The sequence below is a fragment of the Populus nigra genome, chromosome 2 (assembly GCF_951802175.1).
Source record: "Populus nigra chromosome 2, ddPopNigr1.1, whole genome shotgun sequence".
In the NCBI taxonomy this organism is placed as follows: domain Eukaryota; kingdom Viridiplantae; phylum Streptophyta; class Magnoliopsida; order Malpighiales; family Salicaceae; genus Populus; species Populus nigra.
The window spans coordinates 17795679-17805678 of NC_084853.1; positions in this window are offsets into that span (position 1 = coordinate 17795679).

The following is a 10000-nucleotide window of genomic DNA, read 5'->3' on the forward strand; positions in this document are numbered from 1 at the left end:
GGGGCAGCGGCCACCGCCGCCGTGACGTCGCGGCAAGCAGACAGCCGCGCAGCAGCTGCCAGCACCTTGGCACAAGCACGGCAAATGAATGCCACGCCCACGCCGCGGATAAGCAGCCCCAACGCGCCCGACGGCTTGGAGCGGGTCCCGAAGACGGTGGCCGGAATCGGGTCGTCGCCGGCCGGAAAACGGGTCATCGATGCCGGCAATACTTCGGGCCATGAGGCCCCCCACCTTAGTCCGAGTTTAGCAACAGCCCACATATCCCCCGCGGCAGGCCTATGGGCGCCAGGCCAGCGCGCCCCATGGCCAGTCAGGGGGCACCCCCCTAAAGAGCAATAAGTGTCATTGAAGCTCTGGCAGGGGGAGACACTACTAGGTCCCAGCTGTCACCCCCCCTCTAAAAAATTCATTTCTTGGTATTTTGAGCTGAAATTTTGCACAGAGGTTGGCAAAAATCCAATCCAACTTTATTAATTTTTCCAGAATTTTTCGAGGTCGGGAAGTATTTTTTTTTATTTTCCTACCATTAAAAATCGAGGAAATCGGAAAAAATAGGAACCGGCTCGGAATGACCCCAAATTCAGTGGGCAGCCTCATAAAAATATGGCTGATTTTACTGGATTGATTTCATGTGGAAAGCACGACGTTTTGTTGTAGGAATGCGGGAACCCCGGCGGCTCGCCTGCCGCGGCCAGCGACGTCGGGCTGGCCCCTGCAGCGCCTAGCCTCTCCCACGCGGGGGGCAGGCCAGAGCGCGGGGGGCCAGGGCCCGAAGGCAGCCCCCCCGCGGGCGAGAGAGCAAGCCAGCAGGGGCTGTCGCCTGCCGCGGCCAGCGACGTCGGGCTGGCCCCTGCAGCGCCTAGCCTCTCCCACGCGGGGGGCAGGCCAGAACGCGGGGGGCCAGGGCCCGAAGGCAGCCCCCCCGCGGGCGAGAGAGCAAGCCAGCAGGGGCTGTCGCCTGCCGCGGCCAGCGACGTCGGGCTGGCCCCTGCCGCGGCCAGCGATGTCGGGCTGTCGCCTGCCGCGGCCAGCGACGTCGGGCTGGCCCCTGCAGCGCCTAGCCTCTCCCACGCAGGGGGCAGGCCAGAACGCGGGGGGCCAGGGCCCGAAGGCAGCCCCCCCGCGGGCGAGAGAGCAAGCCAGCAGGGGCTGTCCGCGCGTCGCGCAGCGCGGCATGGCTGCGGGGGCCGCGCGCGCGCGCCCAAGGGCCCCCAAGGGCCCCAGGCCCTCAGGCCCCAGCGCCCCAGCGCCCAGCGCGGGCGGGCGCGCGCGCGCGTGTGGTCTTTGAGGGGCGCCGGCCTGGTGGCTCCCTAAAGAGCAATAAGTGTCATTGCAGCTCTGGCAGGGGGAGACACTACTAGGTCCCAGCTGTCACCCCCCCTCTAAAAAATTCATTTCTTGGTATTTTGAGCTGAAATTTTGCACAGAGGTTGGCAAAAATCCAATCCACCTTCATTAATTTTCCCAGAATTTTTCGAGGTCGGGAAGTATTTGTTTTAATTTTCCTACCATTAGAAATCGAGTAAATCCGCAAAACTAGGAACCGGCCCGGAATGACCCCAAATTCAGTGGGCAGCCTCATAAAAATATGGCTGATTTTACTGGATTGGTTTCATGTGGAAAGCACGACGTTTTCTTGTAGGAATGCGGGAACCCCGGCAGCTCGCCTGCCGCGGCCAGCGACGTCGGGGACGCTGGCCTGCGCTGTCGAGCCCGCGAGGGCTGTCTCCGCGGCAGGCCCCCCCTGAACGGGGCACGACAGGCCACCGCGCTGGCTCGTCCAGCGTCGACAGTCCCTCGTCCAGGTTTCAGATCGCGCCAAGTCGAACCCATGACCTGCTCAAGCCATCGTGCGCTGCCGAATTCGCATCTGCGTGTAGGCTGCCATTCCACGCGGCAGCCCCTGTTTTCGTCAGCGTGCCCCCCTGACGAATTTTCCTGCCTGGCCCAGTCCAGCGTCCAGCCCCTGTTCGTCGAAAAATCTGCGCTGCCGATTTTCCACGCGGCAGCCCCTCTTTTCGTCAGCGTGCCCCCCTGACGAATTTTCCTGCCTGGCCCGGCCAGTCCAGCCCCTGTTCGTCGAAAAATCTGCGCTGCCGATTTTCCACGCGGCAGCCCCTCTTTTCGTCAGCGTGCCCCCCTGACGAATTTTCCTGCCTGGCCCGGCCGGTCCAGCATCCAGCCCCTGTTCGTCGAAAAATCTGCGCTGCCGATTTTCCACGCGGCAGCCCCTGTTTTCCTCAGCGTGCCCCCCTGACGAATGTTCGTCGAAAAATCTGCGCTGCCGATTTTCCACGCGGCAGCCCCTCTTTTCGTCAGCGTGCCCCCCTGACGAATGTTCGTCGAAAAATCTGCGCTGCCGATTTTCCACGCGGCAGCCCCTCTTTTCGTCAGCGTGCCCCCTGACGAATTTTCCTGCCTGGCCCAGTCCAGCGTCCAGCCCCTGTTCGTCGAAAAATCTGCGCTGCCGATTTTCCACGCGGCAGCCCCTCTTTTCGTCAGCGTGCCCCCCTGACGAATTTTCCTGCCTGGCCCGGCCGGTCCAGCCCCTGTTCGTCGAAAAATCTGCGCTGCCGATTTTCCACTCCGCAGCCCCTGTTTTCGTCAGCGTGCCCCCCTGACGAATTTTCCTGCCTGGCCCGGCCAGTCCAGCGCCCAGCCCCTGTTCGTCGAAAAATCTGCGCTGCCGATTTTCCCCGACGAACCTGCAGCTGCACAAATCCGCGCTGCCACTGCCCCATTGTCTGGACCAACAGTCTTTTCCATCAAGCCCTGGACTATAAATCGTCCAGACTCATCGCCAGCACCCGCTGCCGATTCTGCCGACTTTGCCGATTTCGTCGGCGCTGCCGATTCCAACACTGCCCGCCGTGCCTGAACCAGCGCTGTTTCGTCAGCGTGTCCCCTTGACGAATTTCCCTGCCTGGCCTGGACAGTCCATCTTCCAGCCCATGTTCATCGAAAAATCTGCGCTGCCGATTTCCCCGACGAACCTGCAGCTGCACAAATCTGCGCTGCCGATTTCCCCCCCTGTCGGCATGGCTGCCGCTGCCCCGATGTCCAGACCAACAGTCTTTTTTGTCGACTTTGCCGATTTTGTCCGCGCTGCCGATTCCAACACTACCCCCTGCATCCAAACCAGCATTGTTTCGTCAGCTCTTCCCCTGACGATTTTAGCCCTGTAACAAACAGTAGGCCTCCAATCCCGCCAACGGGAGCCAAGTTGATAGGGAAGAGAATTGAATGACGCGCCTGGTCCTCGCACCCCGCCACCCGAGGGGCCTTTTTCCCGGCAGCCTCTGAAAAACTCTAGCTTTCACGGTCCTCGCCGCCCCTCACCACCATGGCAGGTGTCACGGGGGTGATTTTTCGCAACGAAATCCAACCCGTGCGGCAGCCTAGTCCCTCACTAGACTCAGCCTTCCCTCGCCACTCCCACTCGTGTTTGCCTAGTAACTAAGCAAGCGGAATACACAAGCAAGAATAGGAATCATAGTGCACAACAAGCTTTACAGGAACTCTTTCCCAACCTTTATTAATCTCATACACAAAGGAAACTATACACAAATCCGTATGTGTGCTATGCACAAAGATTACATGCTACACAAGCTACCTCTAACTAGTGTTCTTGCATGCCCCTACATGCTGGACATCCCCACCCGAACGCCCTTACATTTTGAACATTCCCACCCGAATGCTCTTTACATTTGGAACACTCTCACCCGAATGCTCTCTACATTTGGGAACACCCTCACCCGAATGCTCCCCCACACACAAGAGCTGCATCTTGTATTTATAGACAAGCAAAGGAGCTGCAAAGGCTCCTCCCCATTATCCCCCATTTTCGGGAACTAGTGGAGCACTACCTCTCCCCCACGCTCCCATGTTTTCAGGACATGGTGGAGCACTACCTCACACCCATTATCCCATGTTTTCAGGACATAGTGGCCCGGCCAGCACCCAAGTTATGCTCCCATGTTCTGCCTCCCATGAAGCTGCCACTTTCCCCATTTTCGGGCTGTCTGCTTGCCAGCCCCAGCTGCCAGTTTCTGCTGCGTCAGCTGCTGACTTAGAAGGTCCATCACCTAAGTCCCACGTCCATGCCAAGTCACAAGCTCAAAGACTCGCATAGACCATTGCATGCTGCCTGCCGAATTCATTTCTGCCTATGCAAGGCTGCCGCAATCCATCGCTGCCGAATTCTAGGCAGTGTGCCTTCGTTGGCGCGTCCCAGCGCCTAGAGCTCTTTTCCCATGCCTCGGACAGTCCCTCGCCCAAGTTTCCAATCGTGCCAAGTCGAGCCCCTGACTTGCACAAGTTGCTGCGCGCTGCCGAATCCGCATCTGCGTGCAGGCTGCCCCTGCCTACGCTGCCGAATTCGCATATGCGTGCAGGCTGCCAATCTCTGCGCTGCCGAATTCGCATCTGCGTGCAGGCTGCTCCTGCCTACGCTGCCGAATTCTGCGATAGCCCCAATTCTCGTCAGCCTACCTCCTGACGAGGCTTGGACAGTCCCTCGTCCAGCCCATGTTCGTCAACAATCTTCGCTGCCGATTTTCCCTTGACGAACCTACAGCCGCATAAATCTGCGCCGCCGATTTCTCGCACTGATGGCATGGCTGCCAGCACCCTCAGGCCTTGTTTTGGCCAGCCAGCCAAAGCGTGCACCTCGTGCACATTTGACACTGTGACAAACCACCCCTACCAAAAGAACCCGACGCCCTCGTCGGACAGATTTGAAGTACCCTTTGCACCGCATCTGTTCCTCGTCACACTTCATGTTTCTCCGCATGAAACCTCTTCGGTTTTCCCACATTCAACAACAAATTCAGTCCACCGAATCTTTGTCAACCTGTTTCAAAACCAAGCTGTGACACATTCTGTTTTGGCTCGTTAGTTTTCCACAAATGTCAAACACATCATACTCGCAAGTATGTTTTCGCAAAGTTTAGATGCCATGCCGCCTAGCACCCAAGGAATCCGTCCCTTCCTTCACAAAATACATCCACACAAAATCACTTTGAAGAACCCATATGAGCTCCCATACGAACATCTAGTTCTTCAACCATTCTGCGTGCCCCAAAACTGCAAGTATACCAATATTGCTTACTTGTCTGCTCTTCAGCAATCAACACATCCTGCCGAATTCGCCTCTGCCCCTGCAAGGCTGCTGCTTGTTCATCGCTGCTGAACTCAATGCAGTGTGTTTTTCGTTGGCGCATCCTCACGCCTGGAGTTAAACCATGATCTGTCCATCGTCAAAGTTTTGAAACTCCCCCAAGTCTGCCTCGCACAAGGCAGTTTGGCCGCTCCTAAGTCTTCATCAACTCAGCTGGCCCCCTTCACACTAACTCTTTCCTTAGTGTTGAGCACACGTATAGGATTTACGTATGCCGTTTCTTCTCCATCCTTCCCCACGGAAGTAGCACTAGGCTGTGCTCTCAACAGGCAGTCCCTTGCGAAGTGCTTCCCCTCGCAAATAAAACAGCCCAAACATGATTCCGAAACATTTTCTTGCCCTTGGCTTCTGACTCCCCTTTGTCATCAGCCCTCTTAGGTTCTCCACCTGCAAGAAATAAGAATGCGACAGTGCTGTTACGCCCAGCACCAACTCAGTTTCGATGATCAACTCCATCTCATGTCGAAGTCTTTCAGCAAGTCCCTCCAAGTCCATTTGTAACCTGCCATAGCACAAACACATAGCATCCCAGCATCAAATTTCGTCTGACCTGGTTCCCCCATGCGCTACTGTCATGCCTTAGAAACTTCGTCAATCACACAAGATTTCGCTGACGCAAAACAGCCCCAACTGTTTTCAACCTTCGCTGTATGTTTCGTCCACCGAAAACTCGCAACCCTTTGTCCCAACAAAGGTCATTGGCATTTTGCTTCCATCACTGCAATCCATCGCAATGCCCAAAATAGCCACTCGTACTGATTTCAAGACAGTACCCAAAATCATCTTCGTCGACGATTTTGGCTTCCACACCAAGCCCACTGAATCGGCTGCCGAATCTGTCACCCAGTCTGTCCCTCGACATCGCGCAGACTCTTTGAGACACACCCCCACGGTACTGCCTCCTCTGTTATGCCTCCAATCCTGGTCCCAGCGTGACTAAAGTCTATCTCAGCCACTGTCTTCTTCACCCTGAACTATCCATCATCAAGGTCTCCACCGAAGACATCAATTCTGCCTCCCCAAAGGCAGTAAGCACAACAAATCTTCGTAGATTCGTCTGCCCTCAACTTGGTCTCTGGATTTTGCTTCCACCTCCCTGAACATTCATCTCCCTGAACATTCCTTCCTTGAGATGCACAACAATCCCTACGTTCTGCCACCAAGGCAGCAAGCAAGGCCAGACCGCATCCACTCCGATATATGCTGGCTCATGATGACTGAATTCCATCTCGGTCATCTAGCAAACGTATAAGGTTTACGTATGCCTAATCTCAAACGCCATCTTCCACAATGACAACTTCAAGGTTTCCCCTCCTTGGGCAACAATCTCATACAAAGTAATTTCCATCGCAAGAGAACAACAATGCAAATTTCAGTTTCGAACCCTTACCGATTTGCCTTCTCGTCTGACGGTCCATCATCAGCAGCAACAAGTTTAGGCTCTCCACGTTTACTTGCTTCTTCTTCTGTCTCGCCCCATCCTTCCCTCAAGGCTTTGACGAAAATACAGAAGCGCCCAGCAGCCCCTCCGCTGGACCCTGCTCTCAAGCCTGCCAGTCCATCTGACAGTTTCAATGGCCGAATCAGCACCCATTTTGCGCTGATCCCTTCATCATCACTTTGCGTCGCCCATGGAGTTAAACCCCCAAAACTCCGCAGCCCTTTTGAACACCAACACTGCCCAAAATGCTAGAAAGTTTACCTCAAATGGTTCGGAACAAATCAGCCCTTCGATCTGCCCTCACAGAACAGCCCATCGTCTGTGCTACGAAACAGTCCATCGTTTCGTCATGAACGCAAGCTGCGCTCTCCTCCAAAGTTTCTGCCGGTCCCATCGGCAGCAGCAATGTTTCCCTCAAATCAGTGCCTTCGATTTGTCCAGAGAAACATCAGCATTCTCGTCGCTGATCATTGCGCTGGAATCTGCCTATCCCTTGGCAGAAGCAGTAGTCCTCCCAAATCACTCCGTTGATTTGGCCGCAGAATCATTCTCGTCATCCTGCAAAGACAGCAACAGCGCTCTGATACCACTTGTCACGGGGGTGATTTTTCGCAACGAAATCCAACCCGTGCGGCAGCCTAGTCCCTCACTAGACTCAGCCTTCCCTCGCCACTCCCACTCGTGTTTGCCTAGTAACTAAGCAAGCGGAATACACAAGCAAGAATAGGAATCATAGTGCACAACAAGCTTTACAGGAACTCTTTCCCAACCTTTATTAATCTCATACACAAAGGAAACTATACACAAATCCGTATGTGTGCTATGCACAAAGATTACATGCTACACAAGCTACCTCTAACTAGTGTTCTTGCATGCCCCTACATGCTGGACATCCCCACCCGAACGCCCTTACATTTTGAACATTCCCACCCGAATGCTCTTTACATTTGGAACACTCTCACCCGAATGCTCTCTACATTTGGGAACACCCTCACCCGAATGCTCCCCCACACACAAGAGCTGCATCTTGTATTTATAGACAAGCAAAGGAGCTGCAAAGGCTCCTCCCCATTATCCCCCATTTTCGGGAACTAGTGGAGCACTACCTCTCCCCCACGCTCCCATGTTTTCAGGACATGGTGGAGCACTACCTCACACCCATTATCCCATGTTTTCAGGACATAGTGGCCCGGCCAGCACCCAAGTTATGCTCCCATGTTCTGCCTCCCATGAAGCTGCCACTTTCCCCATTTTCGGGCTGTCTGCTTGCCAGCCCCAGCTGCCAGTTTCTGCTGCGTCAGCTGCTGACTTAGAAGGTCCATCACCTAAGTCCCACGTCCATGCCAAGTCACAAGCTCAAAGACTCGCATAGACCATTGCATGCTGCCTGCCGAATTCATTTCTGCCTATGCAAGGCTGCCGCAATCCATCGCTGCCGAATTCTAGGCAGTGTGCCTTCGTTGGCGCGTCCCAGCGCCTAGAGCTCTTTTCCCATGCCTTGGACAGTCCCTCGCCCAAGTTTCCAATCGTGCCAAGTCGAGCCCCTGACTTGCACAAGTTGCTGCGCGCTGCCGAATCCGCATCTGCGTGCAGGCTGCCCCTGCCTACGCTGCCGAATTCGCATATGCGTGCAGGCTGCCAATCTCTGCGCTGCCGAATTCGCATCTGCGTGCAGGCTGCTCCTGCCTACGCTGCCGAATTCTGCGATAGCCCCAATTCTCGTCAGCCTACCTCCTGACGAGGCTTGGACAGTCCCTCGTCCAGCCCATGTTCGTCAACAATCTTCGCTGCCGATTTTCCCTTGACGAACCTACAGCCGCATAAATCTGCGCCGCCGATTTCTCGCACTGATTTCCCTCGTCCAGGTTTCAGATCGCGCCAAGTCGAACCCATGACCTGCTCAAGCCATCGTGCGCTGCCGAATTCGCATCTGCGTGTAGGCTGCCATTCCACGCGGCAGCCCCTGTTTTCGTCAGCGTGCCCCCCTGACGAATTTTCCTGCCTGGCCCAGTCCAGCGTCCAGCCCCTGTTCGTCGAAAAATCTGCGCTGCCGATTTTCCACGCGGCAGCCCCTCTTTTCGTCAGCGTGCCCCCCTGACGAATTTTCCTGCCTGGCCCGGCCAGTCCAGCCCCTGTTCGTCGAAAAATCTGCGCTGCCGATTTTCCACGCGGCAGCCCCTCTTTTCGTCAGCGTGCCCCCCTGACGAATTTTCCTGCCTGGCCCGGCCGGTCCAGCATCCAGCCCCTGTTCGTCGAAAAATCTGCGCTGCCGATTTTCCACGCGGCAGCCCCTGTTTTCCTCAGCGTGCCCCCCTGACGAATGTTCGTCGAAAAATCTGCGCTGCCGATTTTCCACGCGGCAGCCCCTCTTTTCGTCAGCGTGCCCCCCTGACGAATGTTCGTCGAAAAATCTGCGCTGCCGATTTTCCACGCGGCAGCCCCTCTTTTCGTCAGCGTGCCCCCTGACGAATTTTCCTGCCTGGCCCAGTCCAGCGTCCAGCCCCTGTTCGTCGAAAAATCTGCGCTGCCGATTTTCCACGCGGCAGCCCCTCTTTTCGTCAGCGTGCCCCCCTGACGAATTTTCCTGCCTGGCCCGGCCGGTCCAGCCCCTGTTCGTCGAAAAATCTGCGCTGCCGATTTTCCACTCCGCAGCCCCTGTTTTCGTCAGCGTGCCCCCCTGACGAATTTTCCTGCCTGGCCCGGCCAGTCCAGCGCCCAGCCCCTGTTCGTCGAAAAATCTGCGCTGCCGATTTTCCCCGACGAACCTGCAGCTGCACAAATCCGCGCTGCCACTGCCCCATTGTCTGGACCAACAGTCTTTTCCATCAAGCCCTGGACTATAAATCGTCCAGACTCATCGCCAGCACCCGCTGCCGATTCTGCCGACTTTGCCGATTTCGTCGGCGCTGCCGATTCCAACACTGCCCGCCGTGCCTGAACCAGCGCTGTTTCGTCAGCGTGTCCCCTTGACGAATTTCCCTGCCTGGCCTGGACAGTCCATCTTCCAGCCCATGTTCATCGAAAAATCTGCGCTGCCGATTTCCCCGACGAACCTGCAGCTGCACAAATCTGCGCTGCCGATTTCCCCCCCTGTCGGCATGGCTGCCGCTGCCCCGATGTCCAGACCAACAGTCTTTTTTGTCGACTTTGCCGATTTTGTCCGCGCTGCCGATTCCAACACTACCCCCTGCATCCAAACCAGCATTGTTTCGTCAGCTCTTCCCCTGACGATTTTAGCCCTGTAACAAACAGTAGGCCTCCAATCCCGCCAACGGGAGCCAAGTTGATAGGGAAGAGAATTGAATGACGCGCCTGGTCCTCGCACCCCGCCACCCGAGGGGCCTTTTTCCCGGCAGCCTCTGAAAAACTCTAGCTTT